Source organism: Astatotilapia calliptera, chromosome 5 (genome assembly GCF_964374335.1).
Source record: "Astatotilapia calliptera chromosome 5, fAstCal68.1, whole genome shotgun sequence".
Classification (NCBI taxonomy): Eukaryota; Metazoa; Chordata; class Actinopteri; order Cichliformes; family Cichlidae; genus Astatotilapia; species Astatotilapia calliptera.
The window spans coordinates 24,365,687-24,388,284 of NC_137426.1; the positions used below are offsets into that span (position 1 = coordinate 24,365,687).

The 22,598-nt window shown below is 44.9% G+C and overlaps 40 non-coding genes across 40 annotated transcripts; all 40 read right to left on the minus strand.

Annotated features, from left to right (window-relative positions):
• Window positions 1–100: 100 nt before the first annotated feature.
• Window positions 101–173, minus strand: trnak-uuu (transfer RNA lysine (anticodon UUU)). The gene has a single exon. It is a non-coding gene; the product is annotated as a tRNA-Lys (tRNA).
• Window positions 174–600: 427 nt separating this feature from the next.
• Window positions 601–673, minus strand: trnaf-gaa (transfer RNA phenylalanine (anticodon GAA)). The gene has a single exon. It is a non-coding gene; the product is annotated as a tRNA-Phe (tRNA).
• Window positions 674–1,193: 520 nt separating this feature from the next.
• On the minus strand, window positions 1,194–1,266 carry trnak-uuu (transfer RNA lysine (anticodon UUU)). Its single transcript has one exon. It is a non-coding gene; the product is annotated as a tRNA-Lys (tRNA).
• Window positions 1,267–1,693: 427 nt separating this feature from the next.
• trnaf-gaa (transfer RNA phenylalanine (anticodon GAA)) lies at window positions 1,694–1,766 on the minus strand. Its single transcript has one exon. It is a non-coding gene; the product is annotated as a tRNA-Phe (tRNA).
• Window positions 1,767–2,281: 515 nt separating this feature from the next.
• On the minus strand, window positions 2,282–2,354 carry trnak-uuu (transfer RNA lysine (anticodon UUU)). Its single transcript has one exon. It is a non-coding gene; the product is annotated as a tRNA-Lys (tRNA).
• A 427-nt stretch (window positions 2,355–2,781) lies between these two features.
• Window positions 2,782–2,854, minus strand: trnaf-gaa (transfer RNA phenylalanine (anticodon GAA)). The gene has a single exon. It is a non-coding gene; the product is annotated as a tRNA-Phe (tRNA).
• A 515-nt stretch (window positions 2,855–3,369) lies between these two features.
• Window positions 3,370–3,442, minus strand: trnak-uuu (transfer RNA lysine (anticodon UUU)). The gene has a single exon. It is a non-coding gene; the product is annotated as a tRNA-Lys (tRNA).
• A 427-nt stretch (window positions 3,443–3,869) lies between these two features.
• Window positions 3,870–3,942, minus strand: trnaf-gaa (transfer RNA phenylalanine (anticodon GAA)). Its single transcript has one exon. It is a non-coding gene; the product is annotated as a tRNA-Phe (tRNA).
• A 515-nt stretch (window positions 3,943–4,457) lies between these two features.
• Window positions 4,458–4,530, minus strand: trnak-uuu (transfer RNA lysine (anticodon UUU)). Its single transcript has one exon. It is a non-coding gene; the product is annotated as a tRNA-Lys (tRNA).
• A 427-nt stretch (window positions 4,531–4,957) lies between these two features.
• trnaf-gaa (transfer RNA phenylalanine (anticodon GAA)) lies at window positions 4,958–5,030 on the minus strand. Its single transcript has one exon. It is a non-coding gene; the product is annotated as a tRNA-Phe (tRNA).
• A 520-nt stretch (window positions 5,031–5,550) lies between these two features.
• trnak-uuu (transfer RNA lysine (anticodon UUU)) lies at window positions 5,551–5,623 on the minus strand. Its single transcript has one exon. It is a non-coding gene; the product is annotated as a tRNA-Lys (tRNA).
• A 427-nt stretch (window positions 5,624–6,050) lies between these two features.
• Window positions 6,051–6,123, minus strand: trnaf-gaa (transfer RNA phenylalanine (anticodon GAA)). The gene has a single exon. It is a non-coding gene; the product is annotated as a tRNA-Phe (tRNA).
• A 515-nt stretch (window positions 6,124–6,638) lies between these two features.
• trnak-uuu (transfer RNA lysine (anticodon UUU)) lies at window positions 6,639–6,711 on the minus strand. The gene has a single exon. It is a non-coding gene; the product is annotated as a tRNA-Lys (tRNA).
• Window positions 6,712–7,138: 427 nt separating this feature from the next.
• Window positions 7,139–7,211, minus strand: trnaf-gaa (transfer RNA phenylalanine (anticodon GAA)). Its single transcript has one exon. It is a non-coding gene; the product is annotated as a tRNA-Phe (tRNA).
• A 515-nt stretch (window positions 7,212–7,726) lies between these two features.
• Window positions 7,727–7,799, minus strand: trnak-uuu (transfer RNA lysine (anticodon UUU)). The gene has a single exon. It is a non-coding gene; the product is annotated as a tRNA-Lys (tRNA).
• Window positions 7,800–8,226: 427 nt separating this feature from the next.
• On the minus strand, window positions 8,227–8,299 carry trnaf-gaa (transfer RNA phenylalanine (anticodon GAA)). Its single transcript has one exon. It is a non-coding gene; the product is annotated as a tRNA-Phe (tRNA).
• Window positions 8,300–8,819: 520 nt separating this feature from the next.
• Window positions 8,820–8,892, minus strand: trnak-uuu (transfer RNA lysine (anticodon UUU)). The gene has a single exon. It is a non-coding gene; the product is annotated as a tRNA-Lys (tRNA).
• Window positions 8,893–9,907: 1,015 nt separating this feature from the next.
• trnak-uuu (transfer RNA lysine (anticodon UUU)) lies at window positions 9,908–9,980 on the minus strand. Its single transcript has one exon. It is a non-coding gene; the product is annotated as a tRNA-Lys (tRNA).
• A 427-nt stretch (window positions 9,981–10,407) lies between these two features.
• Window positions 10,408–10,480, minus strand: trnaf-gaa (transfer RNA phenylalanine (anticodon GAA)). The gene has a single exon. It is a non-coding gene; the product is annotated as a tRNA-Phe (tRNA).
• A 520-nt stretch (window positions 10,481–11,000) lies between these two features.
• Window positions 11,001–11,073, minus strand: trnak-uuu (transfer RNA lysine (anticodon UUU)). The gene has a single exon. It is a non-coding gene; the product is annotated as a tRNA-Lys (tRNA).
• Window positions 11,074–11,500: 427 nt separating this feature from the next.
• On the minus strand, window positions 11,501–11,573 carry trnaf-gaa (transfer RNA phenylalanine (anticodon GAA)). Its single transcript has one exon. It is a non-coding gene; the product is annotated as a tRNA-Phe (tRNA).
• A 515-nt stretch (window positions 11,574–12,088) lies between these two features.
• Window positions 12,089–12,161, minus strand: trnak-uuu (transfer RNA lysine (anticodon UUU)). The gene has a single exon. It is a non-coding gene; the product is annotated as a tRNA-Lys (tRNA).
• A 427-nt stretch (window positions 12,162–12,588) lies between these two features.
• On the minus strand, window positions 12,589–12,661 carry trnaf-gaa (transfer RNA phenylalanine (anticodon GAA)). Its single transcript has one exon. It is a non-coding gene; the product is annotated as a tRNA-Phe (tRNA).
• Window positions 12,662–13,176: 515 nt separating this feature from the next.
• trnak-uuu (transfer RNA lysine (anticodon UUU)) lies at window positions 13,177–13,249 on the minus strand. Its single transcript has one exon. It is a non-coding gene; the product is annotated as a tRNA-Lys (tRNA).
• A 427-nt stretch (window positions 13,250–13,676) lies between these two features.
• On the minus strand, window positions 13,677–13,749 carry trnaf-gaa (transfer RNA phenylalanine (anticodon GAA)). The gene has a single exon. It is a non-coding gene; the product is annotated as a tRNA-Phe (tRNA).
• Window positions 13,750–14,248: 499 nt separating this feature from the next.
• trnak-uuu (transfer RNA lysine (anticodon UUU)) lies at window positions 14,249–14,321 on the minus strand. The gene has a single exon. It is a non-coding gene; the product is annotated as a tRNA-Lys (tRNA).
• Window positions 14,322–14,748: 427 nt separating this feature from the next.
• Window positions 14,749–14,821, minus strand: trnaf-gaa (transfer RNA phenylalanine (anticodon GAA)). Its single transcript has one exon. It is a non-coding gene; the product is annotated as a tRNA-Phe (tRNA).
• A 515-nt stretch (window positions 14,822–15,336) lies between these two features.
• Window positions 15,337–15,409, minus strand: trnak-uuu (transfer RNA lysine (anticodon UUU)). The gene has a single exon. It is a non-coding gene; the product is annotated as a tRNA-Lys (tRNA).
• Window positions 15,410–15,836: 427 nt separating this feature from the next.
• Window positions 15,837–15,909, minus strand: trnaf-gaa (transfer RNA phenylalanine (anticodon GAA)). Its single transcript has one exon. It is a non-coding gene; the product is annotated as a tRNA-Phe (tRNA).
• Window positions 15,910–16,424: 515 nt separating this feature from the next.
• trnak-uuu (transfer RNA lysine (anticodon UUU)) lies at window positions 16,425–16,497 on the minus strand. The gene has a single exon. It is a non-coding gene; the product is annotated as a tRNA-Lys (tRNA).
• A 427-nt stretch (window positions 16,498–16,924) lies between these two features.
• trnaf-gaa (transfer RNA phenylalanine (anticodon GAA)) lies at window positions 16,925–16,997 on the minus strand. The gene has a single exon. It is a non-coding gene; the product is annotated as a tRNA-Phe (tRNA).
• A 520-nt stretch (window positions 16,998–17,517) lies between these two features.
• trnak-uuu (transfer RNA lysine (anticodon UUU)) lies at window positions 17,518–17,590 on the minus strand. Its single transcript has one exon. It is a non-coding gene; the product is annotated as a tRNA-Lys (tRNA).
• Window positions 17,591–18,017: 427 nt separating this feature from the next.
• Window positions 18,018–18,090, minus strand: trnaf-gaa (transfer RNA phenylalanine (anticodon GAA)). Its single transcript has one exon. It is a non-coding gene; the product is annotated as a tRNA-Phe (tRNA).
• A 515-nt stretch (window positions 18,091–18,605) lies between these two features.
• On the minus strand, window positions 18,606–18,678 carry trnak-uuu (transfer RNA lysine (anticodon UUU)). Its single transcript has one exon. It is a non-coding gene; the product is annotated as a tRNA-Lys (tRNA).
• A 427-nt stretch (window positions 18,679–19,105) lies between these two features.
• Window positions 19,106–19,178, minus strand: trnaf-gaa (transfer RNA phenylalanine (anticodon GAA)). Its single transcript has one exon. It is a non-coding gene; the product is annotated as a tRNA-Phe (tRNA).
• Window positions 19,179–19,698: 520 nt separating this feature from the next.
• Window positions 19,699–19,771, minus strand: trnak-uuu (transfer RNA lysine (anticodon UUU)). Its single transcript has one exon. It is a non-coding gene; the product is annotated as a tRNA-Lys (tRNA).
• Window positions 19,772–20,786: 1,015 nt separating this feature from the next.
• trnak-uuu (transfer RNA lysine (anticodon UUU)) lies at window positions 20,787–20,859 on the minus strand. The gene has a single exon. It is a non-coding gene; the product is annotated as a tRNA-Lys (tRNA).
• A 427-nt stretch (window positions 20,860–21,286) lies between these two features.
• trnaf-gaa (transfer RNA phenylalanine (anticodon GAA)) lies at window positions 21,287–21,359 on the minus strand. The gene has a single exon. It is a non-coding gene; the product is annotated as a tRNA-Phe (tRNA).
• Window positions 21,360–21,874: 515 nt separating this feature from the next.
• trnak-uuu (transfer RNA lysine (anticodon UUU)) lies at window positions 21,875–21,947 on the minus strand. The gene has a single exon. It is a non-coding gene; the product is annotated as a tRNA-Lys (tRNA).
• Window positions 21,948–22,374: 427 nt separating this feature from the next.
• trnaf-gaa (transfer RNA phenylalanine (anticodon GAA)) lies at window positions 22,375–22,447 on the minus strand. Its single transcript has one exon. It is a non-coding gene; the product is annotated as a tRNA-Phe (tRNA).
• Window positions 22,448–22,598: the final 151 nt, after the last annotated feature.

The window sequence follows — 22,598 nt, forward strand, 5'->3', positions numbered from 1 at the left end:
GTCTATGGACTTTGCTAAAGATGACAATGAGGTCACAGAACTATCAAGAACAACTGAGCTTGTTAGGTAAAGCCATGGAAGGGCAAGGATCCAAAGGAGACACCTGGACAGGGACTTGAACCCTGGACCCTCAGATTAAAAGTCTGATGCTCTTCCATCTGAGCTACCCAGGTAACAAGAGTCACGTGTTTGTCCTCTGGGACACATATTGTCTTTCTTTTCTGTAAAAACGTGATCTCTTATCCTCTTATTTTACTGTAGGTACTGGTGAGGATTTGCAGTTAGATATTATTAAATGGTCATTTCAGACAAGAGCCAAGGGAAGGATTTGATTCTAGGGGAAACATCGCTAGGCTGTATTATGACGTGTGATCACCCAACCTACCAAGCCCTAGGTAAGTCAATGGTATAATGGGTGAGGCCTGGGAGCTTCTGAAGGAGGACCTTCTTCAAATTCCACCTCCACTTGATGGATGTTTGCAAGCTGCACCATCTGTGTTTGTTTTCTCATTTGATGGCAATGATCCACGTAGTTGTAGGCCGTATAATGAAGTCCTACCAACAAAACTACCAAGCCCTAGATGGTGACCAAAATAGCTTTGCCGAAACCCAGGATCGAACTAGGGTCCTTTAGATCTTCAGTCTAACGCTCTCCCAGCTGAGCTATTTCGGCACGTTTTGCAATGGAAAGTGCTCAAAAATTGCATTCTAATCACCAGTCAGGTCTACAGCTGGCCAAACTGCACTACAGCTGCCATTCTGAGACACTGGATCAATGTGAAGTGAACTTTTAAGCTTTGGATTTAACAGTGAACTGTGATGAACTTTGCTCTCTTAAAGAGCAAAGTTGCTCTCTTAAAGTAAGACAGAAAAAAAGTGAAAGTGTAACGTGTCGAGAAACCCAGGGCGGATTTGGTGAGATTGGCATGTCTTAGACACCGGGTTTCGCAAAGGAGCTGAGCTGAGAACCAACTGGCGGTGAGTTGGACCGAGGGGCAGGAAAAGATTCTTTACAGAGCTTGTACGGTGGGATTATCTGAAAGAGGCCTCTGTCCCTGATATCCACAAATCCCATATCGTCATCCCACCTGCAGTCTATGGACTTTGCTAAAGATGACAATGAGGTCACAGAACTATCAAGAACAACTGAGCTTGTTAGGTAAAGCCATGGAAGGGCAAGGATCCAAAGGAGACACCTGGACAGGGACTTGAACCCTGGACCCTCAGATTAAAAGTCTGATGCTCTTCCATCTGAGCTACCCAGGTAACAAGAGTCACGTGTTTGTCCTCTGGGACACATATTGTCTTTCTTTTCTGTAAAAACGTGATCTCTTATCCTCTTATTTTACTGTAGGTACTGGTGAGGATTTGCAGTTAGATATTATTAAATGGTCATTTCAGACAAGAGCCAAGGGAAGGATTTGATTCTAGGGGAAACATCGCTAGGCTGTATTATGACGTGTGATCACCCAACCTACCAAGCCCTAGGTAAGTCAATGGTATAATGGGTGAGGCCTGGGAGCTTCTGAAGGAGGACCTTCTTCAAATTCCACCTCCACTTGATGGATGTTTGCAAGCTGCACCATCTGTGTTTGTTTTCTCATTTGATGGCAATGATCCACGTAGTTGTAGGCCGTATAATGAAGTCCTACCAACAAAACTACCAAGCCCTAGATGGTGACCAAAATAGCTTTGCCGAAACCCAGGATCGAACTAGGGTCCTTTAGATCTTCAGTCTAACGCTCTCCCAGCTGAGCTATTTCGGCACGTTTTGCAATGGAAAGTGCTCAAACATTGCATTCTAATCACCAGTCAGGTCTACAGCTGGCCAAACTGCACTACAGCTGCCATTCTGAGACACTGGATCAATGTGAAGTGAACTTTTAAGCTTTGGATTTAACAGTGAACTGTGATGAACTTTGCTCTCTTAAATGTTGTCCCACCCAAAGTAAGACAGAAAAAAAGTGAAAGTGTAACGTGTCGAGAAACCCAGGGCGGATTTGGTGAGATTGGCATGTCTTAGACACCGGGTTTCGCAAAGGAGCTGAGCTGAGAACCAACTGGCGGTGAGTTGGACCGAGGGGCAGGAAAAGATTCTTTACAGAGCTTGTACGGTGGGATTATCTGAAAGAGGCCTCTGTCCCTGATATCCACAAATCCCATATCGTCATCCCACCTGCAGTCTATGGACTTTGCTAAAGATGACAATGAGGTCACAGAACTATCAAGAACAACTGAGCTTGTTAGGTAAAGCCATGGAAGGGCAAGGATCCAAAGGAGACACCTGGACAGGGACTTGAACCCTGGACCCTCAGATTAAAAGTCTGATGCTCTTCCATCTGAGCTACCCAGGTAACAAGAGTCACGCGTTTGTCCTCTGGGACACATATTGTCTTTCTTTTCTGTAAAAACGTGATCTCTTATCCTCTTATTTTACTGTAGGTACTGGTGAGGATTTGCAGTTAGATATTATTAAATGGTCATTTCAGACAAGAGCCAAGGGAAGGATTTGATTCTAGGGGAAACATCGCTAGGCTGTATTATGACGTGTGATCACCCAACCTACCAAGCCCTAGGTAAGTCAATGGTATAATGGGTGAGGCCTGGGAGCTTCTGAAGGAGGACCTTCTTCAAATTCCACCTCCACTTGATGGATGTTTGCAAGCTGCACCATCTGTGTTTGTTTTCTCATTTGATGGCAATGATCCACGTAGTTGTAGGCCGTATAATGAAGTCCTACCAACAAAACTACCAAGCCCTAGATGGTGACCAAAATAGCTTTGCCGAAACCCAGGATCGAACTAGGGTCCTTTAGATCTTCAGTCTAACGCTCTCCCAGCTGAGCTATTTCGGCACGTTTTGCAATGGAAAGTGCTCAAAAATTGCATTCTAATCACCAGTCAGGTCTACAGCTGGCCAAACTGCACTACAGCTGCCATTCTGAGACACTGGATCAATGTGAAGTGAACTTTTAAGCTTTGGATTTAACAGTGAACTGTGATGAACTTTGCTCTCTTAAATGTTGTCCCACCCAAAGTAAGACAGAAAAAAAGTGAAAGTGTAACGTGTCGAGAAACCCAGGGCGGATTTGGTGAGATTGGCATGTCTTAGACACCGGGTTTCGCAAAGGAGCTGAGCTGAGAACCAACTGGCGGTGAGTTGGACCGAGGGGCAGGAAAAGATTCTTTACAGAGCTTGTACGGTGGGATTATCTGAAAGAGGCCTCTGTCCCTGATATCCACAAATCCCATATCGTCATCCCACCTGCAGTCTATGGACTTTGCTAAAGATGACAATGAGGTCACAGAACTATCAAGAACAACTGAGCTTGTTAGGTAAAGCCATGGAAGGGCAAGGATCCAAAGGAGACACCTGGACAGGGACTTGAACCCTGGACCCTCAGATTAAAAGTCTGATGCTCTTCCATCTGAGCTACCCAGGTAACAAGAGTCACGCGTTTGTCCTCTGGGACACATATTGTCTTTCTTTTCTGTAAAAACGTGATCTCTTATCCTCTTATTTTACTGTAGGTACTGGTGAGGATTTGCAGTTAGATATTATTAAATGGTCATTTCAGACAAGAGCCAAGGGAAGGATTTGATTCTAGGGGAAACATCGCTAGGCTGTATTATGACGTGTGATCACCCAACCTACCAAGCCCTAGGTAAGTCAATGGTATAATGGGTGAGGCCTGGGAGCTTCTGAAGGAGGACCTTCTTCAAATTCCACCTCCACTTGATGGATGTTTGCAAGCTGCACCATCTGTGTTTGTTTTCTCATTTGATGGCAATGATCCACGTAGTTGTAGGCCGTATAATGAAGTCCTACCAACAAAACTACCAAGCCCTAGATGGTGACCAAAATAGCTTTGCCGAAACCCAGGATCGAACTAGGGTCCTTTAGATCTTCAGTCTAACGCTCTCCCAGCTGAGCTATTTCGGCACGTTTTGCAATGGAAAGTGCTCAAAAATTGCATTCTAATCACCAGTCAGGTCTACAGCTGGCCAAACTGCACTACAGCTGCCATTCTGAGACACTGGATCAATGTGAAGTGAACTTTTAAGCTTTGGATTTAACAGTGAACTGTGATGAACTTTGCTCTCTTAAATGTTGTCCCACCCAAAGTAAGACAGAAAAAAAGTGAAAGTGTAACGTGTCGAGAAACCCAGGGCGGATTTGGTGAGATTGGCATGTCTTAGACACCGGGTTTCGCAAAGGAGCTGAGCTGAGAACCAACTGGCGGTGAGTTGGACCGAGGGGCAGGAAAAGATTCTTTACAGAGCTTGTACGGTGGGATTATCTGAAAGAGGCCTCTGTCCCTGATATCCACAAATCCCATATCGTCATCCCACCTGCAGTCTATGGACTTTGCTAAAGATGACAATGAGGTCACAGAACTATCAAGAACAACTGAGCTTGTTAGGTAAAGCCATGGAAGGGCAAGGATCCAAAGGAGACACCTGGACAGGGACTTGAACCCTGGACCCTCAGATTAAAAGTCTGATGCTCTTCCATCTGAGCTACCCAGGTAACAAGAGTCACGTGTTTGTCCTCTGGGACACATATTGTCTTTCTTTTCTGTAAAAACGTGATCTCTTATCCTCTTATTTTACTGTAGGTACTGGTGAGGATTTGCAGTTAGATATTATTAAATGGTCATTTCAGACAAGAGCCAAGGGAAGGATTTGATTCTAGGGGAAACATCGCTAGGCTGTATTATGACGTGTGATCACCCAACCTACCAAGCCCTAGGTAAGTCAATGGTATAATGGGTGAGGCCTGGGAGCTTCTGAAGGAGGACCTTCTTCAAATTCCACCTCCACTTGATGGATGTTTGCAAGCTGCACCATCTGTGTTTGTTTTCTCATTTGATGGCAATGATCCACGTAGTTGTAGGCCGTATAATGAAGTCCTACCAACAAAACTACCAAGCCCTAGATGGTGACCAAAATAGCTTTGCCGAAACCCAGGATCGAACTAGGGTCCTTTAGATCTTCAGTCTAACGCTCTCCCAGCTGAGCTATTTCGGCACGTTTTGCAATGGAAAGTGCTCAAAAATTGCATTCTAATCACCAGTCAGGTCTACAGCTGGCCAAACTGCACTACAGCTGCCATTCTGAGACACTGGATCAATGTGAAGTGAACTTTTAAGCTTTGGATTTAACAGTGAACTGTGATGAACTTTGCTCTCTTAAAGAGCAAAGTTGCTCTCTTAAAGTAAGACAGAAAAAAAGTGAAAGTGTAACGTGTCGAGAAACCCAGGGCGGATTTGGTGAGATTGGCATGTCTTAGACACCGGGTTTCGCAAAGGAGCTGAGCTGAGAACCAACTGGCGGTGAGTTGGACCGAGGGGCAGGAAAAGATTCTTTACAGAGCTTGTACGGTGGGATTATCTGAAAGAGGCCTCTGTCCCTGATATCCACAAATCCCATATCGTCATCCCACCTGCAGTCTATGGACTTTGCTAAAGATGACAATGAGGTCACAGAACTATCAAGAACAACTGAGCTTGTTAGGTAAAGCCATGGAAGGGCAAGGATCCAAAGGAGACACCTGGACAGGGACTTGAACCCTGGACCCTCAGATTAAAAGTCTGATGCTCTTCCATCTGAGCTACCCAGGTAACAAGAGTCACGTGTTTGTCCTCTGGGACACATATTGTCTTTCTTTTCTGTAAAAACGTGATCTCTTATCCTCTTATTTTACTGTAGGTACTGGTGAGGATTTGCAGTTAGATATTATTAAATGGTCATTTCAGACAAGAGCCAAGGGAAGGATTTGATTCTAGGGGAAACATCGCTAGGCTGTATTATGACGTGTGATCACCCAACCTACCAAGCCCTAGGTAAGTCAATGGTATAATGGGTGAGGCCTGGGAGCTTCTGAAGGAGGACCTTCTTCAAATTCCACCTCCACTTGATGGATGTTTGCAAGCTGCACCATCTGTGTTTGTTTTCTCATTTGATGGCAATGATCCACGTAGTTGTAGGCCGTATAATGAAGTCCTACCAACAAAACTACCAAGCCCTAGATGGTGACCAAAATAGCTTTGCCGAAACCCAGGATCGAACTAGGGTCCTTTAGATCTTCAGTCTAACGCTCTCCCAGCTGAGCTATTTCGGCACGTTTTGCAATGGAAAGTGCTCAAACATTGCATTCTAATCACCAGTCAGGTCTACAGCTGGCCAAACTGCACTACAGCTGCCATTCTGAGACACTGGATCAATGTGAAGTGAACTTTTAAGCTTTGGATTTAACAGTGAACTGTGATGAACTTTGCTCTCTTAAATGTTGTCCCACCCAAAGTAAGACAGAAAAAAAGTGAAAGTGTAACGTGTCGAGAAACCCAGGGCGGATTTGGTGAGATTGGCATGTCTTAGACACCGGGTTTCGCAAAGGAGCTGAGCTGAGAACCAACTGGCGGTGAGTTGGACCGAGGGGCAGGAAAAGATTCTTTACAGAGCTTGTACGGTGGGATTATCTGAAAGAGGCCTCTGTCCCTGATATCCACAAATCCCATATCGTCATCCCACCTGCAGTCTATGGACTTTGCTAAAGATGACAATGAGGTCACAGAACTATCAAGAACAACTGAGCTTGTTAGGTAAAGCCATGGAAGGGCAAGGATCCAAAGGAGACACCTGGACAGGGACTTGAACCCTGGACCCTCAGATTAAAAGTCTGATGCTCTTCCATCTGAGCTACCCAGGTAACAAGAGTCACGCGTTTGTCCTCTGGGACACATATTGTCTTTCTTTTCTGTAAAAACGTGATCTCTTATCCTCTTATTTTACTGTAGGTACTGGTGAGGATTTGCAGTTAGATATTATTAAATGGTCATTTCAGACAAGAGCCAAGGGAAGGATTTGATTCTAGGGGAAACATCGCTAGGCTGTATTATGACGTGTGATCACCCAACCTACCAAGCCCTAGGTAAGTCAATGGTATAATGGGTGAGGCCTGGGAGCTTCTGAAGGAGGACCTTCTTCAAATTCCACCTCCACTTGATGGATGTTTGCAAGCTGCACCATCTGTGTTTGTTTTCTCATTTGATGGCAATGATCCACGTAGTTGTAGGCCGTATAATGAAGTCCTACCAACAAAACTACCAAGCCCTAGATGGTGACCAAAATAGCTTTGCCGAAACCCAGGATCGAACTAGGGTCCTTTAGATCTTCAGTCTAACGCTCTCCCAGCTGAGCTATTTCGGCACGTTTTGCAATGGAAAGTGCTCAAAAATTGCATTCTAATCACCAGTCAGGTCTACAGCTGGCCAAACTGCACTACAGCTGCCATTCTGAGACACTGGATCAATGTGAAGTGAACTTTTAAGCTTTGGATTTAACAGTGAACTGTGATGAACTTTGCTCTCTTAAATGTTGTCCCACCCAAAGTAAGACAGAAAAAAAGTGAAAGTGTAACGTGTCGAGAAACCCAGGGCGGATTTGGTGAGATTGGCATGTCTTAGACACCGGGTTTCGCAAAGGAGCTGAGCTGAGAACCAACTGGCGGTGAGTTGGACCGAGGGGCAGGAAAAGATTCTTTACAGAGCTTGTACGGTGGGATTATCTGAAAGAGGCCTCTGTCCCTGATATCCACAAATCCCATATCGTCATCCCACCTGCAGTCTATGGACTTTGCTAAAGATGACAATGAGGTCACAGAACTATCAAGAACAACTGAGCTTGTTAGGTAAAGCCATGGAATGGCAAGGATCCAAAGGAGACACCTGGACAGGGACTTGAACCCTGGACCCTCAGATTAAAAGTCTGATGCTCTTCCATCTGAGCTACCCAGGTAACAAGAGTCACGTGTTTGTCCTCTGGGACACATATTGTCTTTCTTTTCTGTAAAAACGTGATCTCTTATCCTCTCATTTTACTGTAGGTACTGGTGAGGATTTGCAGTTAGATATTATTAAATGGTCATTTCAGACAAGAGCCAAGGGAAGGATTTGATTCTAGGGGAAACATCGCTAGGCTGTATTATGACGTGTGATCACCCAACCTACAAAGCCCTAGGTAAGTCAATGGTATAATGGGTGAGGCCTGGGAGCTTCTGAAGGAGGACCTTCTTCAAATTCCACCTCCACTTGATGGACGTTTGAAAGCTGCACCATCTGTGTTTGTTTTCTCATTTGATGGCAATGATCCACGTAGTTGTAGGTCGTATAATGAAGTCCTACCAACAAACCTACCAAGCCCTAGATGGTGACCAAAATAGCTTTGCCGAAACCCAGGATCGAACTAGGGTCCTTTAGATCTTCAGTCTAACGCTCTCCCAGCTGAGCTATTTCGGCACGTTTTGCAATGGAAAGTGCTCAAAAATTGCATTCTAATCACCAGTCAGGTCTACAGCTGGCCAAACTGCACTACAGCTGCCATTCTGAGACACTGGATCAATGTGAAGTGAACTTTTAAGCTTTGGATTTAACAGTGAACTGTGATGAACTTTGCTCTCTTAAAGAGCAAAGTTGCTCTCTTAAAGTAAGACAGAAAAAAAGTGAAAGTGTAACGTGTCGAGAAACCCAGGGCGGATTTGGTGAGATTGGCATGTCTTAGACACCGGGTTTCGCAAAGGAGCTGAGCTGAGAACCAACTGGCGGTGAGTTGGACCGAGGGGCAGGAAAAGATTCTTTACAGAGCTTGTACGGTGGGATTATCTGAAAGAGGCCTCTGTCCCTGATATCCACAAATCCCATATCGTCATCCCACCTTTAGTCTATGGACTTTGCTAAAGATGACAATGAGGTCACAGAACTATCAAGAACAACTGAGCTTGTTAGGTAAAGCCATGGAAGGGCAAGGATCCAAAGGAGACACCTGGACAGGGACTTGAACCCTGGACCCTCAGATTAAAAGTCTGATGCTCTTCCATCTGAGCTACCCAGGTAACAAGAGTCACGTGTTTGTCCTCTGGGACACATATTGTCTTTCTTTTCTGTAAAAACGTGATCTCTTATCCTCTTATTTTACTGTAGGTACTGGTGAGGATTTGCAGTTAGATATTATTAAATGGTCATTTCAGACAAGAGCCAAGGGAAGGATTTGATTCTAGGGGAAACATCGCTAGGCTGTATTATGACGTGTGATCACCCAACCTACCAAGCCCTAGGTAAGTCAATGGTATAATGGGTGAGGCCTGGGAGCTTCTGAAGGAGGACCTTCTTCAAATTCCACCTCCACTTGATGGATGTTTGCAAGCTGCACCATCTGTGTTTGTTTTCTCATTTGATGGCAATGATCCACGTAGTTGTAGGCCGTATAATGAAGTCCTACCAACAAAACTACCAAGCCCTAGATGGTGACCAAAATAGCTTTGCTGAAACCCAGGATCGAACTAGGGTCCTTTAGATCTTCAGTCTAACGCTCTCCCAGCTGAGCTATTTCGGCACGTTTTGCAATGGAAAGTGCTCAAAAATTGCATTCTAATCACCAGTCAGGTCTACAGCTGGCCAAACTGCACTACAGCTGCCATTCTGAGACACTGGATCAATGTGAAGTGAACTTTTAAGCTTTGGATTTAACAGTGAACTGTGATGAACTTTGCTCTCTTAAATGTTGTCCCACCCAAAGTAAGACAGAAAAAAAGTGAAAGTGTAACGTGTCGAGAAACCCAGGGCGGATTTGGTGAGATTGGCATGTCTTAGACACCGGGTTTCGCAAAGGAGCTGAGCTGAGAACCAACTGGCGGTGAGTTGGACCGAGGGGCAGGAAAAGATTCTTTACAGAGCTTGTACGGTGGGATTATCTGAAAGAGGCCTCTGTCCCTGATATCCACAAATCCCATATCGTCATCCCACCTGCAGTCTATGGACTTTGCTAAAGATGACAATGAGGTCACAGAACTATCAAGAACAACTGAGCTTGTTAGGTAAAGCCATGGAAGGGCAAGGATCCAAAGGAGACACCTGGACAGGGACTTGAACCCTGGACCCTCAGATTAAAAGTCTGATGCTCTTCCATCTGAGCTACCCAGGTAACAAGAGTCACGTGTTTGTCCTCTGGGACACATATTGTCTTTCTTTTCTGTAAAAACGTGATCTCTTATCCTCTTATTTTACTGTAGGTACTGGTGAGGATTTGCAGTTAGATATTATTAAATGGTCATTTCAGACAAGAGCCAAGGGAAGGATTTGATTCTAGGGGAAACATCGCTAGGCTGTATTATGACGTGTGATCACCCAACCTACCAAGCCCTAGGTAAGTCAATGGTATAATGGGTGAGGCCTGGGAGCTTCTGAAGGAGGACCTTCTTCAAATTCCACCTCCACTTGATGGATGTTTGCAAGCTGCACCATCTGTGTTTGTTTTCTCATTTGATGGCAATGATCCACGTAGTTGTAGGTCGTATAATGAAGTCCTACCAACAAAACTACCAAGCCCTAGATGGTGACCAAAATAGCTTTGCCGAAACCCAGGATCGAACTAGGGTCCTTTAGATCTTCAGTCTAACGCTCTCCCAGCTGAGCTATTTCGGCACGTTTTGCAATGGAAAGTGCTCAAAAATTGCATTCTAATCACCAGTCAGGTCTACAGCTGGCCAAACTGCACTACAGCTGCCATTCTGAGACACTGGATCAATGTGAAGTGAACTTTTAAGCTTTGGATTTAACAGTGAACTGTGATGAACTTTGCTCTCTTAAAGAGCAAAGTTGCTCTCTTAAAGTAAGACAGAAAAAAAGTGAAAGTGTAACGTGTCGAGAAACCCAGGGCGGATTTGGTGAGATTGGCATGTCTTAGACACCGGGTTTCGCAAAGGAGCTGAGCTGAGAACCAACTGGCGGTGAGTTGGACCGAGGGGCAGGAAAAGATTCTTTACAGAGCTTGTACGGTGGGATTATCTGAAAGAGGCCTCTGTCCCTGATATCCACAAATCCCATATCGTCATCCCACCTGCAGTCTATGGACTTTGCTAAAGATGACAATGAGGTCACAGAACTATCAAGAACAACTGAGCTTGTTAGGTAAAGCCATGGAAGGGCAAGGATCCAAAGGAGACACCTGGACAGGGACTTGAACCCTGGACCCTCAGATTAAAAGTCTGATGCTCTTCCATCTGAGCTACCCAGGTAACAAGAGTCACGTGTTTGTCCTCTGGGACACATATTGTCTTTCTTTTCTGTAAAAACGTGATCTCTTATCCTCTTATTTTACTGTAGGTACTGGTGAGGATTTGCAGTTAGATATTATTAAATGGTCATTTCAGACAAGAGCCAAGGGAAGGATTTGATTCTAGGGGAAACATCGCTAGGCTGTATTATGACGTGTGATCACCCAACCTACCAAGCCCTAGGTAAGTCAATGGTATAATGGGTGAGGCCTGGGAGCTTCTGAAGGAGGACCTTCTTCAAATTCCACCTCCACTTGATGGATGTTTGCAAGCTGCACCATCTGTGTTTGTTTTCTCATTTGATGGCAATGATCCACGTAGTTGTAGGCCGTATAATGAAGTCCTACCAACAAAACTACCAAGCCCTAGATGGTGACCAAAATAGCTTTGCCGAAACCCAGGATCGAACTAGGGTCCTTTAGATCTTCAGTCTAACGCTCTCCCAGCTGAGCTATTTCGGCACGTTTTGCAATGGAAAGTGCTCAAAAATTGCATTCTAATCACCAGTCAGGTCTACAGCTGGCCAAACTGCACTACAGCTGCCATTCTGAGACACTGGATCAATGTGAAGTGAACTTTTAAGCTTTGGATTTAACAGTGAACTGTGATGAACTTTGCTCTCTTAAATGTTGTCCCACCCAAAGTAAGACAGAAAAAAAGTGAAAGTGTAACGTGTCGAGAAACCCAGGGCGGATTTGGTGAGATTGGCATGTCTTAGACACCGGGTTTCGCAAAGGAGCTGAGCTGAGAACCAACTGGCGGTGAGTTGGACCGAGGGGCAGGAAAAGATTCTTTACAGAGCTTGTACGGTGGGATTATCTGAAAGAGGCCTCTGTCCCTGATATCCACAAATCCCATATCGTCATCCCACCTGCAGTCTATGGACTTTGCTAAAGATGACAATGAGGTCACAGAACTATCAAGAACAACTGAGCTTGTTAGGTAAAGCCATGGAAGGGCAAGGATCCAAAGGAGACACCTGGACAGGGACTTGAACCCTGGACCCTCAGATTAAAAGTCTGATGCTCTTCCATCTGAGCTACCCAGGTAACAAGAGTCACGTGTTTGTCCTCTGGGACACATATTGTCTTTCTTTTCTGTAAAAACGTGATCTCTTATCCTCTTATTTTACTGTAGGTACTGGTGAGGATTTGCAGTTAGATATTATTAAATGGTCATTTCAGACAAGAGCCAAGGGAAGGATTTGATTCTAGGGGAAACATCGCTAGGCTGTATTATGACGTGTGATCACCCAACCTACCAAGCCCTAGGTAAGTCAATGGTATAATGGGTGAGGCCTGGGAGCTTCTGAAGGAGGACCTTCTTCAAATTCCACCTCCACTTGATGGATGTTTGCAAGCTGCACCATCTGTGTTTGTTTTCTCATTTGATGGCAATGATCCACGTAGTTGTAGGCCGTATAATGAAGTCCTACCAACAAAACTACCAAGCCCTAGATGGTGACCAAAATAGCTTTGCCGAAACCCAGGATCGAACTAGGGTCCTTTAGATCTTCAGTCTAACGCTCTCCCAGCTGAGCTATTTCGGCACGTTTTGCAATGGAAAGTGCTCAAAAATTGCATTCTAATCACCAGTCAGGTCTACAGCTGGCCAAACTGCACTACAGCTGCCATTCTGAGACACTGGATCAATGTGAAGTGAACTTTTAAGCTTTGGATTTAACAGTGAACTGTGATGAACTTTGCTCTCTTAAATGTTGTCCCACCCAAAGTAAGACAGAAAAAAAGTGAAAGTGTAACGTGTCGAGAAACCCAGGGCGGATTTGGTGAGATTGGCATGTCTTAGACACCGGGTTTCGCAAAGGAGCTGAGCTGAGAACCAACTGGCGGTGAGTTGGACCGAGGGGCAGGAAAAGATTCTTTACAGAGCTTGTACGGTGGGATTATCTGAAAGAGGCCTCTGTCCCTGATATCCACAAATCCCATATCGTCATCCCACCTGCAGTCTATGGACTTTGCTAAAGATGACAATGAGGTCACAGAACTATCAAGAACAACTGAGCTTGTTAGGTAAAGCCATGGAATGGCAAGGATCCAAAGGAGACACCTGGACAGGGACTTGAACCCTGGACCCTCAGATTAAAAGTCTGATGCTCTTCCATCTGAGCTACCCAGGTAACAAGAGTCACGTGTTTGTCCTCTGGGACACATATTGTCTTTCTTTTCTGTAAAAACGTGATCTCTTATCCTCTCATTTTACTGTAGGTACTGGTGAGGATTTGCAGTTAGATATTATTAAATGGTCATTTCAGACAAGAGCCAAGGGAAGGATTTGATTCTAGGGGAAACATCGCTAGGCTGTATTATGACGTGTGATCACCCAACCTACAAAGCCCTAGGTAAGTCAATGGTATAATGGGTGAGGCCTGGGAGCTTCTGAAGGAGGACCTTCTTCAAATTCCACCTCCACTTGATGGACGTTTGAAAGCTGCACCATCTGTGTTTGTTTTCTCATTTGATGGCAATGATCCACGTAGTTGTAGGCCGTATAATGAAGTCCTACCAACAAAACTACCAAGCCCTAGATGGTGACCAAAATAGCTTTGCCGAAACCCAGGATCGAACTAGGGTCCTTTAGATCTTCAGTCTAACGCTCTCCCAGCTGAGCTATTTCGGCACGTTTTGCAATGGAAAGTGCTCAAAAATTGCATTCTAATCACCAGTCAGGTCTACAGCTGGCCAAACTCCACTACAGCTGCCATTCTGAGACACTGGATCAATGTGAAGTGAACTTTTAAGCTTTGGATTTAACAGTGAACTGTGATGAACGTTGCTCTCTTAAAGTAAGACAGAAAAAAAGTGAAAGTGTAACGTGTCGAGAAACCCAGGGCGGATTTGGTGAGATTGGCATGTCTTAGACACCGGGTTTCGCAAAGGAGCTGAGCTGAGAACCAACTGGCGGTGAGTTGGACCGAGGGGCAGGAAAAGATTCTTTACAGAGCTTGTACGGTGGGATTATCTGAAAGAGGCCTCTGTCCCTGATATCCACAAATCCCATATCGTCATCCCACCTGCAGTCTATGGACTTTGCTAAAGATGACAATGAGGTCACAGAACTATCAAGAACAACTGAGCTTGTTAGGTAAAGCCATGGAAGGGCAAGGATCCAAAGGAGACACCTGGACAGGGACTTGAACCCTGGACCCTCAGATTAAAAGTCTGATGCTCTTCCATCTGAGCTACCCAGGTAACAAGAGTCACGTGTTTGTCCTCTGGGACACATATTGTCTTTCTTTTCTGTAAAAACGTGATCTCTTATCCTCTTATTTTACTGTAGGTACTGGTGAGGATTTGCAGTTAGATATTATTAAATGGTCATTTCAGACAAGAGCCAAGGGAAGGATTTGATTCTAGGGGAAACATCGCTAGGCTGTATTATGACGTGTGATCACCCAACCTACCAAGCCCTAGGTAAGTCAATGGTATAATGGGTGAGGCCTGGGAGCTTCTGAAGGAGGACCTTCTTCAAATTCCACCTCCACTTGATGGATGTTTGCAAGCTGCACCATCTGTGTTTGTTTTCTCATTTGATGGCAATGATCCACGTAGTTGTAGGCCGTATAATGAAGTCCTACCAACAAAACTACCAAGCCCTAGATGGTGACCAAAATAGCTTTGCCGAAACCCAGGATCGAACTAGGGTCCTTTAGATCTTCAGTCTAACGCTCTCCCAGCTGAGCTATTTCGGCACGTTTTGCAATGGAAAGTGCTCAAAAATTGCATTCTAATCACCAGTCAGGTCTACAGCTGGCCAAACTGCACTACAGCTGCCATTCTGAGACACTGGATCAATGTGAAGTGAACTTTTAAGCTTTGGATTTAACAGTGAACTGTGATGAACTTTGCTCTCTTAAATGTTGTCCCACCCAAAGTAAGACAGAAAAAAAGTGAAAGTGTAACGTGTCGAGAAACCCAGGGCGGATTTGGTGAGATTGGCATGTCTTAGACACCGGGTTTCGCAAAGGAGCTGAGCTGAGAACCAACTGGCGGTGAGTTGGACCGAGGGGCAGGAAAAGATTCTTTACAGAGCTTGTACGGTGGGATTATCTGAAAGAGGCCTCTGTCCCTGATATCCACAAATCCCATATCGTCATCCCACCTGCAGTCTATGGACTTTGCTAAAGATGACAATGAGGTCACAGAACTATCAAGAACAACTGAGCTTGTTAGGTAAAGCCATGGAATGGCAAGGATCCAAAGGAGACACCTGGACAGGGACTTGAACCCTGGACCCTCAGATTAAAAGTCTGATGCTCTTCCATCTGAGCTACCCAGGTAACAAGAGTCACGTGTTTGTCCTCTGGGACACATATTGTCTTTCTTTTCTGTAAAAACGTGATCTCTTATCCTCTCATTTTACTGTAGGTACTGGTGAGGATTTGCAGTTAGATATTATTAAATGGTCATTTCAGACAAGAGCCAAGGGAAGGATTTGATTCTAGGGGAAACATCGCTAGGCTGTATTATGACGTGTGATCACCCAACCTACAAAGCCCTAGGTAAGTCAATGGTATAATGGGTGAGGCCTGGGAGCTTCTGAAGGAGGACCTTCTTCAAATTCCACCTCCACTTGATGGACGTTTGAAAGCTGCACCATCTGTGTTTGTTTTCTCATTTGATGGCAATGATCCACGTAGTTGTAGGCCGTATAATGAAGTCCTACCAACAAAACTACCAAGCCCTAGATGGTGACCAAAATAGCTTTGCCGAAACCCAGGATCGAACTAGGGTCCTTTAGATCTTCAGTCTAACGCTCTCCCAGCTGAGCTATTTCGGCACGTTTTGCAATGGAAAGTGCTCAAAAATTGCATTCTAATCACCAGTCAGGTCTACAGCTGGCCAAACTGCACTACAGCTGCCATTCTGAGACACTGGATCAATGTGAAGTGAACTTTTAAGCTTTGGATTTAACAGTGAACTGTGATGAACTTTGCTCTCTTAAATGTTGTCCCACCCAAAGTAAGACAGAAAAAAAGTGAAAGTGTAACGTGTCGAGAAACCCAGGGCGGATTTGGTGAGATTGGCATGTCTTAGACACCGGGTTTCGCAAAGGAGCTGAGCTGAGAACCAACTGGCGGTGAGTTGGACCGAGGGGCATTAAAAGATTCTTTACAGAGCTTGTACGGTGGGATTATCTGAAAGAGGCCTCTGTCCCTGATATCCACAAATCCCATATCGTCATCCCACCTGCAGTCTATGGACTTTGCTAAAGATGACAATGAGGTCACAGAACTATCAAGAACAACTGAGCTTGTTAGGTAAAGCCATGGAATGGCAAGGATCCAAAGGAGACACCTGGACAGGGACTTGAACCCTGGACCCTCAGATTAAAAGTCTGATGCTCTTCCATCTGAGCTACCCAGGTAACAAGAGTCACGTGTTTGTCCTCTGGGACACATATTGTCTTTCTTTTCTGTAAAAACGTGATCTCTTATCCTCTCATTTTACTGTAGGTACTGGTGAGGATTTGCAGTTAGATATTATTAAATGGTCATTTCAGACAAGAGCCAAGGGAAGGATTTGATTCTAGGGGAAACATCGCTAGGCTGTATTATGACGTGTGATCACCCAACCTACAAAGCCCTAGGTAAGTCAATGGTATAATGGGTGAGGCCTGGGAGCTTCTGAAGGAGGACCTTCTTCAAATTCCACCTCCACTTGATGGACGTTTGAAAGCTGCACCATCTGTGTTTGTTTTCTCATTTGATGGCAATGATCCACGTAGTTGTAGGCCGTATAATGAAGTCCTACCAACAAAACTACCAAGCCCTAGATGGTGACCAAAATAGCTTTGCCGAAACCCAGGATCGAACTAGGGTCCTTTAGATCTTCAGTCTAACGCTCTCCCAGCTGAGCTATTTCGGCACGTTTTGCAATGGAAAGTGCTCAAAAATTGCATTCTAATCACCAGTCAGGTCTACAGCTGGCCAAACTGCACTACAGCTGCCATTCTGAGACACTGGATCAATGTGAAGTGAACTTTTAAGCTTTGGATTTAACAGTGAACTGTGATGAACTTTGCTCTCTTAAAGAGCAAAGTTGCTCTCTTAAAGTAAGACAGAAAAAAAGTGAAAGTGTAACGTGTCGAGAAACCCAGGGCGGATTTGGTGAGATTGGCATGTCTTAGACACCGGGTTTCGCAAAGGAGCTGAGCTGAGAACCAACTGGCGGTGAGTTGGACCGAGGGGCAGGAAAAGATTCTTTACAGAGCTTGTACGGTGGGATTATCTGAAAGAGGCCTCTGTCCCTGATATCCACAAATCCCATATCGTCATCCCACCTGCAGTCTATGGACTTTGCTAAAGATGACAATGAGGTCACAGAACTATCAAGAACAACTGAGCTTGTTAGGTAAAGCCATGGAAGGGCAAGGATCCAAAGGAGACACCTGGACAGGGACTTGAACCCTGGACCCTCAGATTAAAAGTCTGATGCTCTTCCATCTGAGCTACCCAGGTAACAAGAGTCACGTGTTTGTCCTCTGGGACACATATTGTCTTTCTTTTCTGTAAAAACGTGATCTCTTATCCTCTTATTTTACTGTAGGTACTGGTGAGGATTTGCAGTTAGATATTATTAAATGGTCATTTCAGACAAGAGCCAAGGGAAGGATTTGATTCTAGGGGAAACATCGCTAGGCTGTATTATGACGTGTGATCACCCAACCTACCAAGCCCTAGGTAAGTCAATGGTATAATGGGTGAGGCCTGGGAGCTTCTGAAGGAGGACCTTCTTCAAATTCCACCTCCACTTGATGGATGTTTGCAAGCTGCACCATCTGTGTTTGTTTTCTCATTTGATGGCAATGATCCACGTAGTTGTAGGCCGTATAATGAAGTCCTACCAACAAAACTACCAAGCCCTAGATGGTGACCAAAATAGCTTTGCCGAAACCCAGGATCGAACTAGGGTCCTTTAGATCTTCAGTCTAACGCTCTCCCAGCTGAGCTATTTCGGCACATTTTGCAATGGAAAGTGCTCAAAAATTGCATTCTAATCACCAGTCAGGTCTACAGCTGGCCAAACTGCACTACAGCTGCCATTCTGAGACACTGGATCAATGTGAAGTGAACTTTTAAGCTTTGGATTTAACAGTGAACTGTGATGAACTTTGCTCTCTTAAATGTTGTCCCACCCAAAGTAAGACAGAAAAAAAGTGAAAGTGTAACGTGTCGAGAAACCCAGGGCGGATTTGGTGAGATTGGCATGTCTTAGACACCGGGTTTCGCAAAGGAGCTGAGCTGAGAACCAACTGGCGGTGAGTTGGACCGAGGGGCAGGAAAAGATTCTTTACAGAGCTTGTACGGTGGGATTATCTGAAAGAGGCCTCTGTCCCTGATATCCACAAATCCCATATCGTCATCCCACCTGCAGTCTATGGACTTTGCTAAAGATGACAATGAGGTCACAGAACTATCAAGAACAACTGAGCTTGTTAGGTAAAGCCATGGAATGGCAAGGATCCAAAGGAGACACCTGGACAGGGACTTGAACCCTGGACCCTCAGATTAAAAGTCTGATGCTCTTCCATCTGAGCTACCCAGGTAACAAGAGTCACGTGTTTGTCCTCTGGGACACATATTGTCTTTCTTTTCTGTAAAAACGTGATCTCTTATCCTCTCATTTTACTGTAGGTACTGGTGAGGATTTGCAGTTAGATATTATTAAATGGTCATTTCAGACAAGAGCCAAGGGAAGGATTTGATTCTAGGGGAAACATCGCTAGGCTGTATTATGACGTGTGATCACCCAACCTACAAAGCCCTAGGTAAGTCAATGGTATAATGGGTGAGGCCTGGGAGCTTCTGAAGGAGGACCTTCTTCAAATTCCACCTCCACTTGATGGACGTTTGAAAGCTGCACCATCTGTGTTTGTTTTCTCATTTGATGGCAATGATCCACGTAGTTGTAGGTCGTATAATGAAGTCCTACCAACAAACCTACCAAGCCCTAGATGGTGACCAAAATAGCTTTGCCGAAACCCAGGATCGAACTAGGGTCCTTTAGATCTTCAGTCTAACGCTCTCCCAGCTGAGCTATTTCGGCACGTTTTGCAATGGAAAGTGCTCAAAAATTGCATTCTAATCACCAGTCAGGTCTACAGCTGGCCAAACTGCACTACAGCTGCCATTCTGAGACACTGGATCAATGTGAAGTGAACTTTTAAGCTTTGGATTTAACAGTGAACTGTGATGAACTTTGCTCTCTTAAAGAGCAAAGTTGCTCTCTTAAAGTAAGACAGAAAAAAAGTGAAAGTGTAACGTGTCGAGAAACCCAGGGCGGATTTGGTGAGATTGGCATGTCTTAGACACCGGGTTTCGCAAAGGAGCTGAGCTGAGAACCAACTGGCGGTGAGTTGGACCGAGGGGCAGGAAAAGATTCTTTACAGAGCTTGTACGGTGGGATTATCTGAAAGAGGCCTCTGTCCCTGATATCCACAAATCCCATATCGTCATCCCACCTTTAGTCTATGGACTTTGCTAAAGATGACAATGAGGTCACAGAACTATCAAGAACAACTGAGCTTGTTAGGTAAAGCCATGGAAGGGCAAGGATCCAAAGGAGACACCTGGACAGGGACTTGAACCCTGGACCCTCAGATTAAAAGTCTGATGCTCTTCCATCTGAGCTACCCAGGTAACAAGAGTCACGTGTTTGTCCTCTGGGACACATATTGTCTTTCTTTTCTGTAAAAACGTGATCTCTTATCCTCTTATTTTACTGTAGGTACTGGTGAGGATTTGCAGTTAGATATTATTAAATGGTCATTTCAGACAAGAGCCAAGGGAAGGATTTGATTCTAGGGGAAACATCGCTAGGCTGTATTATGACGTGTGATCACCCAACCTACCAAGCCCTAGGTAAGTCAATGGTATAATGGGTGAGGCCTGGGAGCTTCTGAAGGAGGACCTTCTTCAAATTCCACCTCCACTTGATGGATGTTTGCAAGCTGCACCATCTGTGTTTGTTTTCTCATTTGATGGCAATGATCCACGTAGTTGTAGGCCGTATAATGAAGTCCTACCAACAAAACTACCAAGCCCTAGATGGTGACCAAAATAGCTTTGCTGAAACCCAGGATCGAACTAGGGTCCTTTAGATCTTCAGTCTAACGCTCTCCCAGCTGAGCTATTTCGGCACGTTTTGCAATGGAAAGTGCTCAAAAATTGCATTCTAATCACCAGTCAGGTCTACAGCTGGCCAAACTGCACTACAGCTGCCATTCTGAGACACTGGATCAATGTGAAGTGAACTTTTAAGCTTTGGATTTAACAGTGAACTGTGATGAACTTTGCTCTCTTAAATGTTGTCCCACCCAAAGTAAGACAGAAAAAAAGTGAAAGTGTAACGTGTCGAGAAACCCAGGGCGGATTTGGTGAGATTGGCATGTCTTAGACACCGGGTTTCGCAAAGGAGCTGAGCTGAGAACCAACTGGCGGTGAGTTGGACCGAGGGGCAGGAAAAGATTCTTTACAGAGCTTGTACGGTGGGATTATCTGAAAGAGGCCTCTGTCCCTGATATCCACAAATCCCATATCGTCATCCCACCTGCAGTCTATGGACTTTGCTAAAGATGACAATGAGGTCACAGAACTATCAAGAACAACTGAGCTTGTTAGGTAAAGCCATGGAAGGGCAAGGATCCAAAGGAGACACCTGGACAGGGACTTGAACCCTGGACCCTCAGATTAAAAGTCTGATGCTCTTCCATCTGAGCTACCCAGGTAACAAGAGTCACGTGTTTGTCCTCTGGGACACATATTGTCTTTCTTTTCTGTAAAAACGTGATCTCTTATCCTCTTATTTTACTGTAGGTACTGGTGAGGATTTGCAGTTAGATATTATTAAATGGTCATTTCAGACAAGAGCCAAGGGAAGGATTTGATTCTAGGGGAAACATCGCTAGGCTGTATTATGACGTGTGATCACCCAACCTACCAAGCCCTAGGTAAGTCAATGGTATAATGGGTGAGGCCTGGGAGCTTCTGAAGGAGGACCTTCTTCAAATTCCACCTCCACTTGATGGATGTTTGCAAGCTGCACCATCTGTGTTTGTTTTCTCATTTGATGGCAATGATCCACGTAGTTGTAGGTCGTATAATGAAGTCCTACCAACAAAACTACCAAGCCCTAGATGGTGACCAAAATAGCTTTGCCGAAACCCAGGATCGAACTAGGGTCCTTTAGATCTTCAGTCTAACGCTCTCCCAGCTGAGCTATTTCGGCACGTTTTGCAATGGAAAGTGCTCAAAAATTGCATTCTAATCACCAGTCAGGTCTACAGCTGGCCAAACTGCACTACAGCTGCCATTCTGAGACACTGGATCAATGTGAAGTGAACTTTTAAGCTTTGGATTTAACAGTGAACTGTGATGAACTTTGCTCTCTTAAATGTTGTCCCACCCAAAGTAAGACAGAAAAAAAGTGAAAGTGTAACGTGTCGAGAAACCCAGGGCGGATTTGGTGAGATTGGCATGTCTTAGACACCGGGTTTCGCAAAGGAGCTGAGCTGAGAACCAACTGGCGGTGAGTTGGACCGAGGGGCAGGAAAAGATTCTTTACAGAGCTTGTACGGTGGGATTATCTGAAAGAGGCCTCTGTCCCTGATATCCACAAATCCCATATCGTCATCCCACCTGCAGTCTATGGACTTTGCTAAAGATGACAATGAGGTCACAGAACTATCAAGAACAACTGAGCTTGTTAGGTAAAGCCATGGAAGGGCAAGGATCCAAAGGAGACACCTGGACAGGGACTTGAACCCTGGACCCTCAGATTAAAAGTCTGATGCTCTTCCATCTGAGCTACCCAGGTAACAAGAGTCACGTGTTTGTCCTCTGGGACACATATTGTCTTTCTTTTCTGTAAAAACGTGATCTCTTATCCTCTTATTTTACTGTAGGTACTGGTGAGGATTTGCAGTTAGATATTATTAAATGGTCATTTCAGACAAGAGCCAAGGGAAGGATTTGATTCTAGGGGAAACATCGCTAGGCTGTATTATGACGTGTGATCACCCAACCTACCAAGCCCTAGGTAAGTCAATGGTATAATGGGTGAGGCCTGGGAGCTTCTGAAGGAGGACCTTCTTCAAATTCCACCTCCACTTGATGGATGTTTGCAAGCTGCACCATCTGTGTTTGTTTTCTCATTTGATGGCAATGATCCACGTAGTTGTAGGCCGTATAATGAAGTCCTACCAACAAAACTACCAAGCCCTAGATGGTGACCAAAATAGCTTTGCCGAAACCCAGGATCGAACTAGGGTCCTTTAGATCTTCAGTCTAACGCTCTCCCAGCTGAGCTATTTCGGCACGTTTTGCAATGGAAAGTGCTCAAAAATTGCATTCTAATCACCAGTCAGGTCTACAGCTGGCCAAACTGCACTACAGCTGCCATTCTGAGACACTGGATCAATGTGAAGTGAACTTTTAAGCTTTGGATTTAACAGTGAACTGTGATGAA